The following is a 16,128-nucleotide window of genomic DNA, read 5'->3' as shown; positions in this document are numbered from 1 at the left end:
AGAAGCTGCTATGATATAATAGTTGACTATATGTACTTCATTATCAGAGTTCATGTAGCATCTTAGGCTGTGAGTGGATCCCTGTGCACTTTTATTTGTGATCTGTAAATCTATAAATGGAGATAATGACAGAACCAGCCTCAGAGGAGGGGTTGGCAAACTACGGCTCACCGACTTTTTATAAATACGACTTTACTGAAGCAGATGCACCCCTGTTTCTAGAACACCAGTCACTGGAATGTGTGGTTTATGATGAGGTTTACGTACATTGTCCTCCTCCCCATTTTTTTTTAGCAGATGAGGTCGTTTGGAAATATCAAATAATTTTATTGTGCAAGTTAACTTGATCCTGAGTTTTCTACTATTATACATCACCTCTCAGAGGGTGACTTTTCCAAAGTTTAAACCTGTATTTAAAATGAGTTCCATCCCTTTGTTCTCCCTTGATTCTGGCAGCAGCTGCAGTGACATCCTGCCAGCAAGCCATGGCCAGCATGCTTAGGGACCGTGCTGATGGTTTTTGAGGTTTTTCCTCTTGCCAAAGTAGGAGACAGTGACTGGTGCTCACAGCGTGCGCGGGGAGGGTGACTTCAGGGGAACATTCCAGAGCGCTGAAGGTGACAGGTATCCAAGGTTTTCCAAGCAAAGCAGCTAGTGACCTTGCATTCATACAGAAGGCACTTGTCCCAAGTCCTTCCACCATTACTGTCATTTTGCTAAGAATTTTTGTTCTTCAAAATTTTGGTCTGTGTTTATCTTGTATCTGTAGAGTTTGGCTTTGCTGGAATACTGTGGGAAAACTCTTGTAAACATTGTACAACCGTTTAAATCTTCTGAAGGACCCCTGGGAATGAATTGCTATGTACAGTAAATGGAAAGAATTTTTTAATGGCTTTTTGTGTACATCTGGATATTCAAATGTAGATTTTTATTTTAGCATTTCCCCTAATTAGACCATAAACATTAAAACATCATGAATGAGCCCCTCTTCTGCTTTTCAGCTTCTTGTAGTGCTTGGTGGAACTGGGAGACATCTTCATTCACTGGGTTCACCCTAGCTTCAGGTCACATCTTGCCTTGTAGTCCTAGATCTCTCATTTCTGCAACACAATCATGAAAGCCAACCAATAAGTATCATTATCACCTTACCCTCTGTCACCAGCACAGCAGAAGAAAGAGCCCCTGATCTGGAAGGATGGGCACATAGAACTAAACAATCCAAGAGACAAACATGCAGAATCCACACTGTTCTGGAGAACACTAATGTGGGAACTCATTCTCTGCACTAGGCAAATAATTATCATGCTAATAAGAGCCTAGGAACTTTAAACCAAGGTGCCTCTTCATGAGTTAGAGCAGTGTGGTCTTTGGACCAACAGAAACAGTGGGTGTTTATTAGTGGTGTTATCCAACATTGCTAAGAAGGAACTGTTCTCTTCAGGTGATTGTAGCAAGCAGCCAAAGGTGAAAACCACTGCTCTCAATTTCTCCTTGCTTTCCAAGGAAACAACATACTGCTCAACATTACTCCAGACTTGGGTATGCAGAACTGGGACTTTTTCAACTGCACAGAGCCCCAGAGGATCAGTGGGAACCACCATGTGGGCATTTCCAGATTCAGATTTGAGATTTGTTCTAAGTATAGGAGAACCACGTAGTGGCCAAGATGATTTTGGAATATTTTAGAGCCCAGTCACTGAATGACTTCGCGAGAAACACTCCATGGGATTGTTTGGGACTTGATGTTTTGGGGAACTCTACTTCCACCAGTGGCCTGGTTTAGGAACCTATGCTCTGGACTCTGTATCTGGGACAGTAAACAAATACTTGTTTTCTGCTAATAGTCAGGACATTCTTTAATTCCTGCTCATAGTATTTCTTAGCTGCAGCTTTATCAAAGTGAGTACTGTTTTTGACTGTGTCACAACCCTTTGCCTCATTTCCAGCCCTTTCTGGGAAATTAAATTCTGATTCCTAGTCCGAATGGTCATGGATCTCTCCAGAACCAGGCAGCTTCAGCTCCCACTCAACTCTGGCCTATGTTTTCCTTTCTCGTTTGGCTCATTGAGGTTTCCTTTCTTGTTTTGAACTCCAATGTGTACTAAAATTTTGAATCAGGGATTTTCAGTTTTTTTTTTCTTGAAATCAGACTTTTAATTTGAGATAGTTGTAGACTCACATTTAGTTTTAAGAACGAGTCGAGAAAGACCTGGCATACCCTTAACGAGTTTCCTCCAATGGCAACATTTTGCAAAATGACTGTACAGTATCACAGTCAGGACTTTGATATGGATGCAGTCAAGATGTCAATGTTTCCATCACAAGATTCCCTCGATATTGTCCTTATAGCCATACCCATTTCTCTCCTCCCTCCCATCAACTCCCATGTTTACATTTTACATGTAAGTCTGTGATCCCCTTTGAGTTAATTCTTGTATGTGAGGTGAGACTTATGTGGGGGTTCATTTCTTAACTCCCCTCCCTCCCTCCTTCTCTGCCTCTTTCCCTTTCCTGTACCTTCCTCTTTTCCTCCCTCCCTCCTTTCCCTTTCTTCCTTCCTTCCCTCCTTCCTGCCCCCCTTCCCCTTCCCTTTCTTCCTCTGCTTTTCTTTACCCGTGGATGCCTAAAGGCTCCAGAACCATTAGTCAAAAAGCTGTCTTTCTTCCCTTAAATTGCGTTCACACTTTTGTAAAAATCAGTCAGACATACTTCTGTGAGTCCATTTCTAAGTTTTAGGTTCTGTTCCACCAACTTCCCACAGTCTTCATTCCTTGACTGTATAATCTTGATATTAGGTCGACTCTCTCATTTCATTCTCCTTTTTCAAAAGAGTTTGGCAGATTCTAGCTCCTTTGTCTTTATGTGTAAATTTAAAAATGATCTTATATACAAACAACTTAATGAGATTTTGATAGGAATTATATTAAACCTGTATATTAACATGGGGAGAATTGGTAACGTTGCTACTTTTGAATCTTGCAATCCATGAACCATTTTTGTGTCTGGGTTTATTTAGATCTTCCTAGATTTATTTTATCAATATTCTGTAGCTTTTGGCATGCTAGTCCTGTGTATGTTTCATCAAGAAATGATTTAAAGTATATAAGAGATGTACATAGCTTACATGCAAATATTACAGTATTTTATTTAAAGGACTTGAGCACCTGTAGGTTTGGGTATATAAGGGGATTCTGGAATTATATGCCTCATATCTATGGACATTTAGTTTTTTTCTCTAATTTGACTATTGTGAATATTTCTACAATGAAAAGAGGAGTGCAAGTAGAACTGCTGAATCATATACTAATTCTACCTTTAGCTTTCGTTAGTAATCTCCATGCTATTTTCCATAAAGGTGATTCTGATTTGTATTCCCACAAACAGTATATAAGGGTTCTCTTTTCTCCATATCCTCACTGAAAGAATGAACAGGGCTCCTCAGAGAAAAATGCCCGTTTATTGAGGAACAGCTCTGCATATTTATAGAGCCAGGGTGGTTTGACAGTTATGACAGTTTAATGGTTTGACAGTTGGCATGGGGTGCTTTCTGATTGGTGGGTAAGAATCATGTGAGTCAGAAGGACTAGTCTGATTGGTGGGTAAGGATCATGTGAGCCAGCAGGGCTAGTCTGATTGGTGGGTAAGAATCAGTGAGCCAGCAGGGCTAGTCTGATTGGTGGGTAAGGTTCATGTGAGCCAACAGGGCTAGTCTGATTGATGGGTAAGGATCATGTGAGCCAGCAGGGCTAGTCTGATTGGTGGGTAAGAATCAGTGAGCCAGCAGGGCTAGTCTGATTGGTGGGTAAAGATCATGTGAGCCAGCAGGGCTAGTCTCATTGGTGAGTAAGGATCATGTGAGCCAGCAGGGCTAGTCTCATTGGTGGGTAAGGATCATGTGAGCCAGCAGGGCTCACTATTGGACGGCTCTTCTCGGGGGGGATGGGGAAGTTAGTCTTTGGAGCCGGCTGGACTCCCAACACTCACCAGAAATATCTCCTTGTAATTTTGATGTGAACCTCTGTGATATTAAATGAAGTTAAGTGCTTTTCATATCTGCTGGCCATTTCTATGTCTTCTTTGAAGAAGTACCTATTCAAGTCCTTTGCTAAGTTTTAATGCATGTTTTGTTCTATTGATTTATAGGATTCTTTATATATTTTGGATATTAACCTAATATTGAATATGTGGTTTGGAAATCTTTTCTCCCATTTCATAGATTGCCTTTCATTGTGTTGACTTTCCTTCTACAGAATCTTTTTAGTTGGATTCACTAGTCTGTTTTTACTTTTGTTGCCTGTGCTTTTGGTGTCATATTAAAAAAAACAAAAAAGTCATTGCCCAAACCAATGTCAAGAAGAAGCTTTTAAGCATATCAGTTTCATTCATTCTCCCAGATAATGCGTATGTGTGAGCTGTTCTTTTGTATTCTTCTGTCAAGTCCAAAGTGGGCCTGAGGACATCCAGTTCTGCCCCTACTAGTCTCATGGCCTGGAGAAAATGAAGACTCCATGACCCTTGGTCTTGGTCCTTTCTCCTCTGTCATAGTGAGGATTTTGAGCTGCCTGGGGAGGGATTCTAAATCTCACTCTGATGATGTTTCTCACAAGGAGTCTCCTGCCAGTTGCTTTTACCTGTATCACCTACTGTGCTGCCTGTCTCTGTGGGCCCTGGGGCCTTTCCTGCCTGTTGGGTAGCTAATCTGAATGGAAAATTAGGCTCTCAAGCAGAGTAAAATAATGGCCTTGTGTTTTTTGTCTCTTCCCTGGTCAGAATGTATTTGGAGAAAAATTAATGAAACTTCTCTGCAAATGTATCCCATGGTTTTTTCACTCATATTTATTCCAGACTTTTTTTTTTTTTTGGTAGAATTTTCTGATTCTCAATCATTCTGGGAGGAGGATAGCAATTTCTTCCGTGCTTGGCCTCACTGCTTTCCCCATTGTGCAAGGATGGGGTTTGCTGGAATGACCATGTTTCTTCATGGTGGGGATTTGGCTCATTGATTCAGAGCCTGTTTGGAGAAGGATCTGTTGGATGTGAACCAGCTTCCTATGCCTCAGTGTGATCTATGATTTCTTTTCAGTTTAAAGAACTTCAGTGGCCTTTTCGTTTGACTCCCATCTTGTTGCCTTTAAAATCTGGGACTTGTCTGGAAAGCTGGAGCAAGAACCATCTTTTCAGTCACCGCCTTATCCCTGACTAGCCTTTTACAAATTATTCCCATCTGGAATATACACTATTCAGCCATGCTTACCTCACACAGTTGTTGTGGATAACAGCTTCAGAGTGCTATAGAAAGGCACTTCAAATCTCTTATTGGCTTGCAAGAATAACCACATCTCTTTACCTAGTTGTCGGGACACTTCACTAAAACTGCTGCTTTCAAGACTTCAGTGAAATGTGCATTGCTCATGGACACTCTTTTTCATCTAATTTGATGATTCTCAGCACCATTGGACACAATTAATTATTCCTACTTAAAATGCATTTTCTCTTTGCTTTAGTGGTGCCATATGATCAGGGGTTTTCTCTAAATTGAGCCTACTGTTTAGTCTCAGGATCCTCTGCTGCTTTCTTTACAGTTAACTATTAGAATGTTCTAGGCTTTCATCTATAGTTACTCTTCTCTAGCTTCATGTCTTGCACACCTCCATCTGTCCCAAATCAATTGGTCTCTCTTTGAATCAACTGATCGATCATTTATTCATCTACTCATCTATTTATATAATCATCTAGTTACCTGTCTTCCTCATATTTATCATCTATTTATGACATCTATCTCTGTATCTATGTAAATAGCTCTCAAATATACACATCCATTTCTTTGAATCTTCACTTGAATCTGCACTTTCCATCTGGATGCCTAATGAGAATCTCAAATTTCACATGTTCAAAGCCATGCTCTTGATACTCCTCCTTCAGTCTTTCCCATCTCTGTACTTTCAGCTCCATTCTTCCAGTTGTCCAGCTCAAAATCCTTAGAATTAACTTCTCATTGGTTCCTTTTTTCTTCTACTCTGTGTCTGCTTTTAACAGTAAATCTTGTCTGCTCTATTTTAAAATATGTGAAGAACTGACCACTCCTGTCTCCAACACAGCTAGCATTCTACTTATTTTCAACAGGGACCGTTTTACTCTCCACAGGAGGGTTGGCATTGTCCAGAGACATTTTTGATGGTCAGAAGTGGAGAGGGGGAACTCACTTCGCCATTAAACCAGTCTTCCTCTAAAGCATAGAACAGCCCTCCTCAACCGAGGATCCTATGATCCAAACTGTCAGTAGTGTGGAGGTTGAGAGACCCTGTCCCAGTCCTGGTCACCCTCTTCTCTCATTTGGACCCTGCATTCATCTCCCTGCCTCTTCTGCTAATTGCTTACAAATCATCTTTCATGTGGCGGCCAGGCTGTGTTCTAAGCCCATTTCTAGTGCCAGTCTTCTGCTTCAAGTCTTGTGCTGGTTGCCCATCAACGCAGGATCAAATCTGAATGTCTTGCCCTGGCTCAGGGCCACCCTCTGATCTGGTACCATCCGTCTTCCCACTTTCTTCATGTCACTCATGTCACTCTTGCTTCATGCTGCAGCCACTCTGACCTTTTCTTTGCTTCTCAGAGGTGCCAATCACACTCTCGTATCATAGCCTTTGTACACGCTCTTCTCTCTGCCTGGGACACTCTTCCCTCAGGTTTCCACATAGCTGCTCTTGTCTTTCCATCCCAGCTGAAGGTCTTCCCTGGCCAGTCAAAAGAAAGTCGATTTCTCCAGTATTCTACCACACTGCCTATTTTTTTTTTTTTAAGAATTTTTAGGATCTGATTTTTCTAATTTATTTTTGCTTAATTTTTCTTTCCTTCACCCTGTTTTGTTCACACATTTAATTGTGTTTATGATAAACATTCAGTAAATACTGGTGGATGGATGAGGCTTTATGCTGCTCCTAGTTCTGACAGCCTTTGCAGCCTGTGGTTCCAGAAGGGGATTACATTTCCTCAGCTGCCTGAACAGTGGCTTCACACCCACCCACTGACTGTCACAACACAATCTGGTCCCTGAGCCACTTCTGATGGGCTCCAGGGCACTGCATCATGATGCTGAGCTAGGTTCACTCCTTTTCTCCATTCTGCAAGGCACTTCAGAGTCTAAACTATGATTTTCAGCCAGATTTTTTTCTTTTTTTTTAAGATTTGCACATAAACGGAAGGGAAATAAAATGTGAATAATAACCTAAATTTGGTTGGAGTGGGGACTGGTCAGGACTTGTTTCTCTCATGAGTCCTAGGCCCAATCATGAGGTCTCTGAGAAGGGACTAATTATCTGTCTGTCTATCTGTCTACCCATTCATCTGTTGCTCTGTCCATCTACCCATTCATTCATCCCTATATCAGACCATTTTTCTGTTTCTAGTCCTTCTTTCCAGGCCTGATTTCTTTCAAGGAATATCTACTTCATGGGAAACCCCAACCTAAGACTCCGGGTCACTCTGTGCACCTTGTACTTCACCAAAGGGCCAGTGGAGGCTGAAATCTAGGCCAGGATCTACAAGCTGAACCAAGGCATGTGATTCAGGATGGAAACCGCATCCTGGCTACAGGAGGAAAATAGGCCTTTTATCATCCCTTTGCCTGTGTACTCGTTTGCAGTTTGTCTGCCTTGATGAGGCAACTTTGAAAATTCCTCTGTCTGGAGGGGCACCTTGAAAATTTCACCTGCCTCTCTTGTGTGCCCTTTTCCAATTTTTAAAAATGTTAGTGACTGCAGTATCCCCTAGGCCAGCGATTCTGAGAGTTTGGCCTAGTTTTGTGGCCCCCAGATGACATTCACCTGAGGCTACAATAGTCCACCCCCAGCATATTTCCCAAAGCCTTAGTTATTCAGTGTTGAGTAACATCTTGAGCTGGTGTGTGTGCACACACTAATCAGCAGATCCTTTTCTGTTGAACTGTCCTCACTGGTTCCCCCTCCAAATACTCCCCTGATTCAAGGTACGAAGCAAGTTTACATCCATTTCCTGAAACACTGGGGTCTTTACTTTAGATCCCCAGGAAACAGCTGCTTAAGATGTTACATAAGGGCACAGATCTTATAAATTCATATAGAGAAAAACAATCTCCCATACCCACATCCAAAACTTCAGTGACACATTTCTGCTGAAATACATTACTGATAGCCATGTATGAAAGCAACCTTTCATTTCTTTGTTTTGTTACCTTTGCATTGAGCTGAAGAGGACTTTTGGAATAGAATGTCTACTCCAAAAAATAAATTTAATCCTCCTCCTCTTAGAATGCAGGACATCATGGAACTTTCAATTAGTCTTCTAGCTTCTAACCGGCAAGCTCTCATTTAGTCTAAGAATATGCTGTTGCAATAATTTGAACTCTTTAAATTTTGTTAGATGCTAACTTCTAGAAATGCAAGGTTTAGGCATTCTCTGTGCTTTGTTGTGTGAATGCTGCAAGTGAGGATTAGTGATGTCTTGATTGGGAGAGGGGTGTGCTTCAGACCACATTAGTTCTTCAAGTGCAGTTCAGTTCTTGGCAGATGGAAAGACCTACTGGTTCCTTTTCCATATATACAAATAATGTAACTTTCTGCCCTCTTGTTCATGAACTCCTTCTGAAGCCTGGGTGATGCAGCTGGGGAATGAAATTCACTGGCAGAGATTGTGTGGGAAAACTTGGCCCTCCAGCCTTCTTGCCTTGCTCCCCATTCTGAATGTCATGGCCCCTTTGTAGAAAACACTCTGGGTTGTGGGATGCCTCTGTGTCAAGGGTTTGCTGTTCCTCCCCAGGGGGAGGGCAACAAGCGCTTTGTTTATCCCCTAACTGTGCTTGCAGGCTGAGGAATTCTCCCTGACCCCTGACCTTTGAGTTGCCTGGTCAGCCCTGTGCTTACTCAGACATGAGACTTTGGAAGCAGGCCTCTGGCTGGCAGAAATTCCTCTCTGTGAGCAGGCTCACAGATCTGAGTGAGGTTTTTTATCCCTCCCTCCCTTTATGTCTTTTTTTTTTTTTTTTTGCCTACTTTTCAGTTCATCAGGTTCATTCTGTAGATCCCACCATGATGGATTGGAGGTGGGAAGGAGAGAACCCAGGAACCCATACTTCCAGAAGTAGCATTATTTTTATCTTTGGCTGGTCTTGATTCAACAGCCCTCTCTGTGGCCCACGGATGGTGCTGGAAAAAGAATGGGGAACGAGTCTCTGCTGTTATTGGCAACAGAGAACAAATACCCTATTATAGAGGTGATGACCTGGCTCAGGTGTTGACATCAATGCAACACACAGACATGATATCTCTGTTCCGGAGACTTTACTCTGAATCTCATTTCTATTTCCATAAGGCTAAGTGGCCAGAATCTCCATCTAGATGTTCGTGCATTAATATTTTCTGTTCTTTTTGACCCAACATGAATCAGGTCTAGGGAGTTTAAATATTAGAGAGATTAACTCCTTTTGAAAATATCTCCATTGGCTGACAGATATTAATAAAAGGACTTTGAAACATGGGGAGATGGATGCCTGAGCTTTATCTTCTATAACTGGAAAAAAAAGTTTTGCTTGATTGTTGGAGGTGATCTTTCAGTATGACATGACTAGTATATTTTTAAACAGACAAAGCAATTCCACGGTATTGGGAGTCTGAGGACCTAAGGACCTAAGGACCTAAGTCCAAGGTCTAATTCAATTGCTTACTAATTCTCTGACCCTAGACAAGACTGCCTCTTTGGGTTTATTGCTTTGGCAAGCTGGATTCTTGTGACCCAGAGACCAGGAGGATGGACATCAGCTGGGAACCTGTTAGAAATGCATCTGCCAGATACAGTGACATATGTCTATGTTCCCAGCAGTTTGGGAGGCTGTGGCAGGAGGATCACAAGTTTGAGGTCAGCCTACATAAGTCAGCAAGACTTTGCCTCAAAATAAAAAATAAAGGTCAGGAGTATTGCTCAGTGTTGGAGCACCACCGGGTTCAATCCTTAGTACCACAAAAAGAAAAACAAAAATCAATGCAGATTCTTAGATCTTACCCTTGATCTGCTAAATCTGACCTAAATTTTAACAAGATCCCCAGCTAATCTGTGTATTAACATTTGAGAAGCATTGACCTATTACACTCAGAGATATTAATTCTACTTGACTTTTTATCCTTTTATGAATTGTATCCTTGGGACAAAATTATTTGCCTGAAAGCCTAGTGATGCTTTAGACTTAGTAGTAGAGAAGGGTGCTATAATGGTCACCAAAGCTGATGGGCAAAGGGAGATGTCTTGGCTCTCTGTCGTTGTGACAAATGCCAGAGGGAAAAACTTAAAAGGAAGCCATGGTCACTTGGCTCTGTTGGTGAGGGGCCTTTTTTGGTGAGACAAAACATCATGGCAGGAGCTCATGGGAGAACAAAGCTGCTCACATCAGGATGGCCAGGAAGCAAAGAGAGAGCAATAAAGAGGCTGGGGTTCCAATGTCTCCTTCACAGGAGGGCTCTCATCCCTAACTTCAGCACCACAGGCTGGTGACCAAGCCTTCAACCCATGGGGCTTTGTGGGACATCCAAGATCCAAATCATACCAGATCAAAGAGGAGTATTAGATAATGCAATTCAGAAAAAGACTTAGAAGAAACATGGGGCCTTGGAAACCAAAATAAGATTGGTTCTAGTGGCCAAACATACCCAGTCATTGTTAAGATCCAGGTCCTTGTGTGGACAAATCTTACCAGAATACCTGCTGGGTCCCCCCCACCCCCACCCCCAGTTCTTCATTCTCAGCTATCTGGTGAGTGTATAAAACAATATAATCTGTTGTTTTGGAGTCTTCATCTGAGCTGTTGAGAAAAGAGATTTTCTTGGCCTAGGGACAGACTATGACAGCTCCCATCCTCAAGGGGATTGGCCGCCTTCTTCTTCTTTTTTTTTTTTTAAAGAAAGGGGAGAGAGAGAGAGAGAGAGAGAGAGAGAGAGAGAGAGAGAGAGAGAGAGAGAGAGAGAGAGAGAGAGAGAGAGAGAGAGAGAGAGAGAGAGAGAATTTTTTAATATTCATTTTTTAGTTCTCGGCGGACACAACATCTTTGTTTTGCATGTGGTGCTGAGGATTGAACCCGGGCCGCACGAATGCCAAGCAAGCACGCTACCGCTTGAGCCACATCCCCAGCCCGGGATTGGCCTTCTTGATACCAAGTTTGGGTTAAGAATGAGGACACCTTCATATTATAAATATTCCTTTAAGAGTTTATAAATGTGAAGTTTTCCAAGATGGTAATCAAAGTCTGGATATGAGAAGAGACTGGGAAAACAAGGCAGCCTTCCTCCTTAGTTATGGGGAGACACACACAGACAGGGCTGCTGTCAGCAGGGCACCTGGTAGACAACATGAGTGGAAGATGTGGCCTTCACCCCTGGCTGTGGCCACCTTACTTCTATTAGGTTCTGTATCCCTGACCAGATGAATTGTGGATTTGAGGTTTGCATGTTTCTCTTCTCATGTCTGCATAAGCCATTTGTGAATAGCACAGCTGTCCTGTCTGCCTTCATTGATTATGCCTGGTTATTCACTTTCAAGACCTTTCAAATAATCAAACAAAAACCTTTCTCTCAACAAATACAAAAAGATCTGACCTTCTAGATTTTTCCCCCAATGGTGTATGTGACAGATTTGATGATTTCTATCCTTGAGATATTTCAGACATTTAAGAGAGTGACTTTCATACACTAATGTTTCATACAAAAGCCAGTTTCTCTCACTTCAGACTGCACAATCCATGTAGATATTCCTTCATAGTTGTGCAGTTAAATTGGCTGGGAGAACAGTAAACTATTTTGAGAAACAAAATTTTCAGAGAGAGAAAATTTAACACTAACTTGTCTCTTTTGATGTCATTGATTTTCCAACTTTCCTTTACTGGCCCACCCTCCGTGACATCCCACCGTACTGTTATGGCAAAATTTTCTCCAGAATTTGTTCCTCATTTGATTTCTTCTTTGATGTCAAGAAATGAGGCACACAGTTTTAAAGCATACGACTTCCAGTCTCTTACTGGATCATCAGATATCACTGTCTTTCTTACAAGTACTTTTCTTTCTTCTAGCAAGTCTTTTAAACTGTTTTGTTAAATTTGCAACTGAATTTTGCTTTTTCTGTTCCTTTAGTATTTTCAGCTTATTTCTGAGGACTGACTTTTTTTCCTGGTTGTGGGTTTCTGGGCTTTCTCTTTGGCTTTCCTTTCTCTTTCTTGCTTCAATATAGTTATTTTTACTATCTTTAAAAACATCTTTGCTGCCAGCCACAGTTCTGTACACCTGTAATCCCAGGGGCTTGGGAGACTGAGGCAGGAGGATCATGAGTTCAAAGTTAGCCTCAGCAAAAGTGAGGTGCTAAGCAACTCAGTGAGACCCTATCTATAAATAAAATAAAAAATAGGACTGGGGATGTGGTTCAGTGGTCGAGTGCCCCTGAGTTCAATCCCTAAATACCAAACCAAACCAAACAAACAAACAAACAAACAAAAAAAACACATGGGCTGGGGTTGTGGCTCAGTGGTAGAGCACTTGTCTTGCATGGGTGAGGCACTGGGTTCAATTCTCAGCACCACATGTAAACAAATAAAGGCCCATCAATAACTAATAAAATATTTTAAAAACCCAAACCCCCTAAAAAATTTGCAGAAAAAAGATGAGAGTTTGAGCTGTTAGCTGAAATAAGGCTGAGAGACACTCAATAGCTTCTTAACCTTTTTTTTAACCTCAACATAGCTTGATTGGGAATGGGCTACTCATGGCAAAGATTTCATATGTGCTAGAGTTTATTGCAAGTAAAGGAGCAGATTGTGGTGCCCCTCTCTCTCTCTCTCTCTCTCTCTCTCTCTCTCTGTGTGTGTGTGTGTGTGTTTGTGTGTGTTTGTGTATGTGTGCATGTGAATGCCTGAGCATGCACACAGTAATAATTGAGCTGCAGCTCCTGTATTTAGAGTGATTTTATCTGAATCTGTGATGCAGAATAAACAGATGGAACCAGTTGGGATTACTGAGAAAGATGTCAAAGCATCCTGGATAATCATTTATTTGAGATTACATTAGAGCAGAGGGCACATCTGAACTTGGAGGATGGATAGGGTAGGAAAGTGGGCACTGATCCAGTTTCCCTTCTGAGTGGGTAGTCTGTTTTGTTTGGAGGGTTGTGATAACAGTTGCCTTGGCAGGGAAGGATTTGAGATATATTGATACATGCTTTAATCTTCCCCCTGGAAATGATTCTCTTACTAGTTAATTCTGTTAATTTAATTGTTTCAATAAAGATAATCTAGTTTCATAAGTAGGCTTTTCTTACCTTTTTTTTTTTTAATTTCTAGGCCTAGTCCACTGTGATTTAGGCTTACTATTTTAGGAGAGTATTTTGTTGTTCAGAAGCATTGGAATTGGGAGACCCGACTATTATAACTGAGTTCTAAGGGAAGTTCCTTAACCCTCAAGGTTTCAACTTCCTTGTCTGGGAAATGAAGCCTGAGTGATTTCTAACATACCATAGAACTCAGGAATTTGGTTGGAAGACATACCTTCATGTGGTGATGTGTGGAAAAATTGATATATTGTTGTTATTTTTTGTTTTACAGGTTGGGGGATAAAAACCCCTTTTGAAAATTGAACTCAAAATGTTACAGCAAAAAGTAGTTTTCTAGCTGAAGTTGTAAGTGGTGTAGATATTTTCACTGTAACATTTTCCATGCTGTGGAATCTAGGACTTAAGAAGAAAGAGGCAAATTTGCTCTGGTTTGGTGACTCCCGAGACTATGGACTCTGGTCATCAAACAAGCCAACCCCTGTGAAGTCCATTTTATCTTTTGTGGCAACTAATTTTTCTATGATTGTGTCCCAAAGCCTTCAAACCTGAGTGGGTAAACACTTCCTTAACCAGATTAAAGTTTTCCAAGCCTATGTTGTGGATGGACCTGGAGACCACCAAGCTAAGTTCAAAAAGACCCAGAAAGTCAAAGTCAGATGTTTCTCTGATATGTGGAAACCAGACCAAAATAAGGAAGAGAGAGAAAGAGAATGAAGTGGAGGGGAAGGAGAAGGGGGGGGGGACAGGAGAGAGAGAGAGAGAGAGAGAGAGAGAGAGAGAGAGAGAGAGAGAAAAGGAAGAGGAGGAGGAGAAGGAGGAGGAGGGGGAGGAGGAGGAGGAGGAGGAAAGAAGGATGAAAGGAAAGAGGGAAGGAAGGAAAAAGGAAAGAAAGAAAGGAAAAAAGAGAAAGAAAGAAGGAAGAAAAAGAAGAAAAGAAAAATAGGTGTATGGTGGGGTGGATTTCATGAAAACTGAATGAGAAGTGGACTGGAGGAAGAGGATTTAGAGGGGAAGAGGGAATAATGAAGGAATGATCAAAGGATCAAACTTTCCCAGGTACATATATGAATACACTGTATCTCACCTGTGTATATTCATAACACACTATTTTATAAAATTATAAATAAATGGAAGCAGGATCAGTAGAGTAAGGAACAGTGGGAGGGAGGAAGGGAGAAAAGGAGGAGGTACCAGGGACTAAATTAGAGCCATAGTCCATGTTTTTATAATCATATAAAAATGAACTCAAATATTGTATATAGCTAAAGTGAACTAATAAAAAAATGTAAAAAAGAGAAGTATTTATTGGGATCCCATTGCATATTCTGCCTGTTGTTAGCAGGATATAAGAGGACACACAGAAATGTAGGTTGTAGCTCCTGCATACCCCCATTAAAGATACCTGGCCTGGCTTGTGAAACCTTCACACAATATACTTCTGAATTGTTGAGCTTTGTGGTGCTTATGATTGCTCTTCTTAGAGGATGGAGGGGAACATGGGGCCTGAAGCAGGGCCATCTTCATGAAGATGAATATTTGACATAGACTTAGGAAAATGGTAGAAAGATGAGAAACCATAATAGAGTTCAAAACTCTTATCACTAGCTTTGGGGCTGTGATGACATTTCAATGTTTGGTTTTATTTTGAGAGTGGAGGAGCAGAGAGAGGAAGAAGTCACCATGAAAGCCTGATGTTTAGGTGGGTGTTTATTTTAGGAATAGATTCATCCAGTTCATCAACTACATGAAACATCCAGTAAATATTGGAAATTATATGTGACACTGGGAATAAAAATAGGGGAAAAAAAGTTGAAAACTTTTCTTTAAGTTGGGATTTTAAGTCAAGCTCACAAATTGGGAAAGTGGCATAATTGACTACCAGTAAAATAGTGTTCATAGCAGGATTATTCATAATAGCAACAGCTGGAAAAACCAAACCTCGTTAGTAGAATGATGCCTAAATTGTTGTATATTCACACAATGGAATAGTTCATAGCATTGAGAATAAAAAAAAATTGCTACATGCAAAAACATAGATAAATCCCACAAATGTAATGTTAAGTGGAGGAAGTCAGACCCAAGATTTTATGCTGGATAAATTCAATGTATATAACATTTTAAAATGGTAGAAGTTGTTTTGGTGTTATTGATTCCCCTTCCAGGTACCAGCCAAGTCTAATCTCTTCCCTGACTTCCAACACCAAAAATTAGATTTGCCTTTTTGAAATTTTACTTAATATAATCATATGGTTTGTATTATTTTGTACCTGGCTTTTTGGCTTAACATTATTTTGTGATCATTTGCATTATTTGTATGGAGTGGGCTGGAAGGCATTTAACTTACTTAAATGGTATTATGTGTTTATTTCAGTATGTTCACTGAAGTAAACAAGACTTCAGTAACACCCTTTCACATCTGTTTTTTTTAAGTTATTTATTTATTTATTGTTTTAAGACAATATCAAACGTGTAGCCCCTGTATAGCTGTCAGTCTCCTCAGGCTCTGACATTCTGCCTAGTTCCTCCCCAGCTCTCCTCCCTATCCCAACCCCATGTAGACACTCAGTTTTCCTTGCTCTACTTAATGCTTAGGACTGAACTGTTCAGGAAGGGAAGGACGGGGAAGGAAAGCACTATGTTTGTCCAGGTGATCACTAGAGGTCCTTCCATTTCATATATTCCTTGCCCTTGCACTGGCTTAACTAGCATCCCACTTCTTCCCTGGTGTCCCTCGGTGCGCAGCAGGTCTGGCTCTGCTGTTGTAATCACACTCGCCATAGGTTCCTGCCTTTGTGT

At 41.1% G+C, this 16,128-nt stretch overlaps 1 protein-coding gene across 3 annotated transcripts in view; it reads left to right on the top strand.

The window, feature by feature from the left end:
* Positions 1-16,128, top strand: part of Adamts12 (ADAM metallopeptidase with thrombospondin type 1 motif 12) — a 334,703-nt gene that overhangs the window by 12,202 nt on the left and 306,373 nt on the right. The window lies entirely within an intron of this gene.

The sequence above is a fragment of the Ictidomys tridecemlineatus genome, chromosome 1, assembly GCF_052094955.1.
Source record: "Ictidomys tridecemlineatus isolate mIctTri1 chromosome 1, mIctTri1.hap1, whole genome shotgun sequence".
Lineage (NCBI taxonomy): Eukaryota > Metazoa > Chordata > Mammalia > Rodentia > Sciuridae > Ictidomys > Ictidomys tridecemlineatus.
The sequence above is the reverse complement of the archived record's forward strand: the minus strand, read 5'-3'. Positions and strand labels throughout refer to the sequence as shown.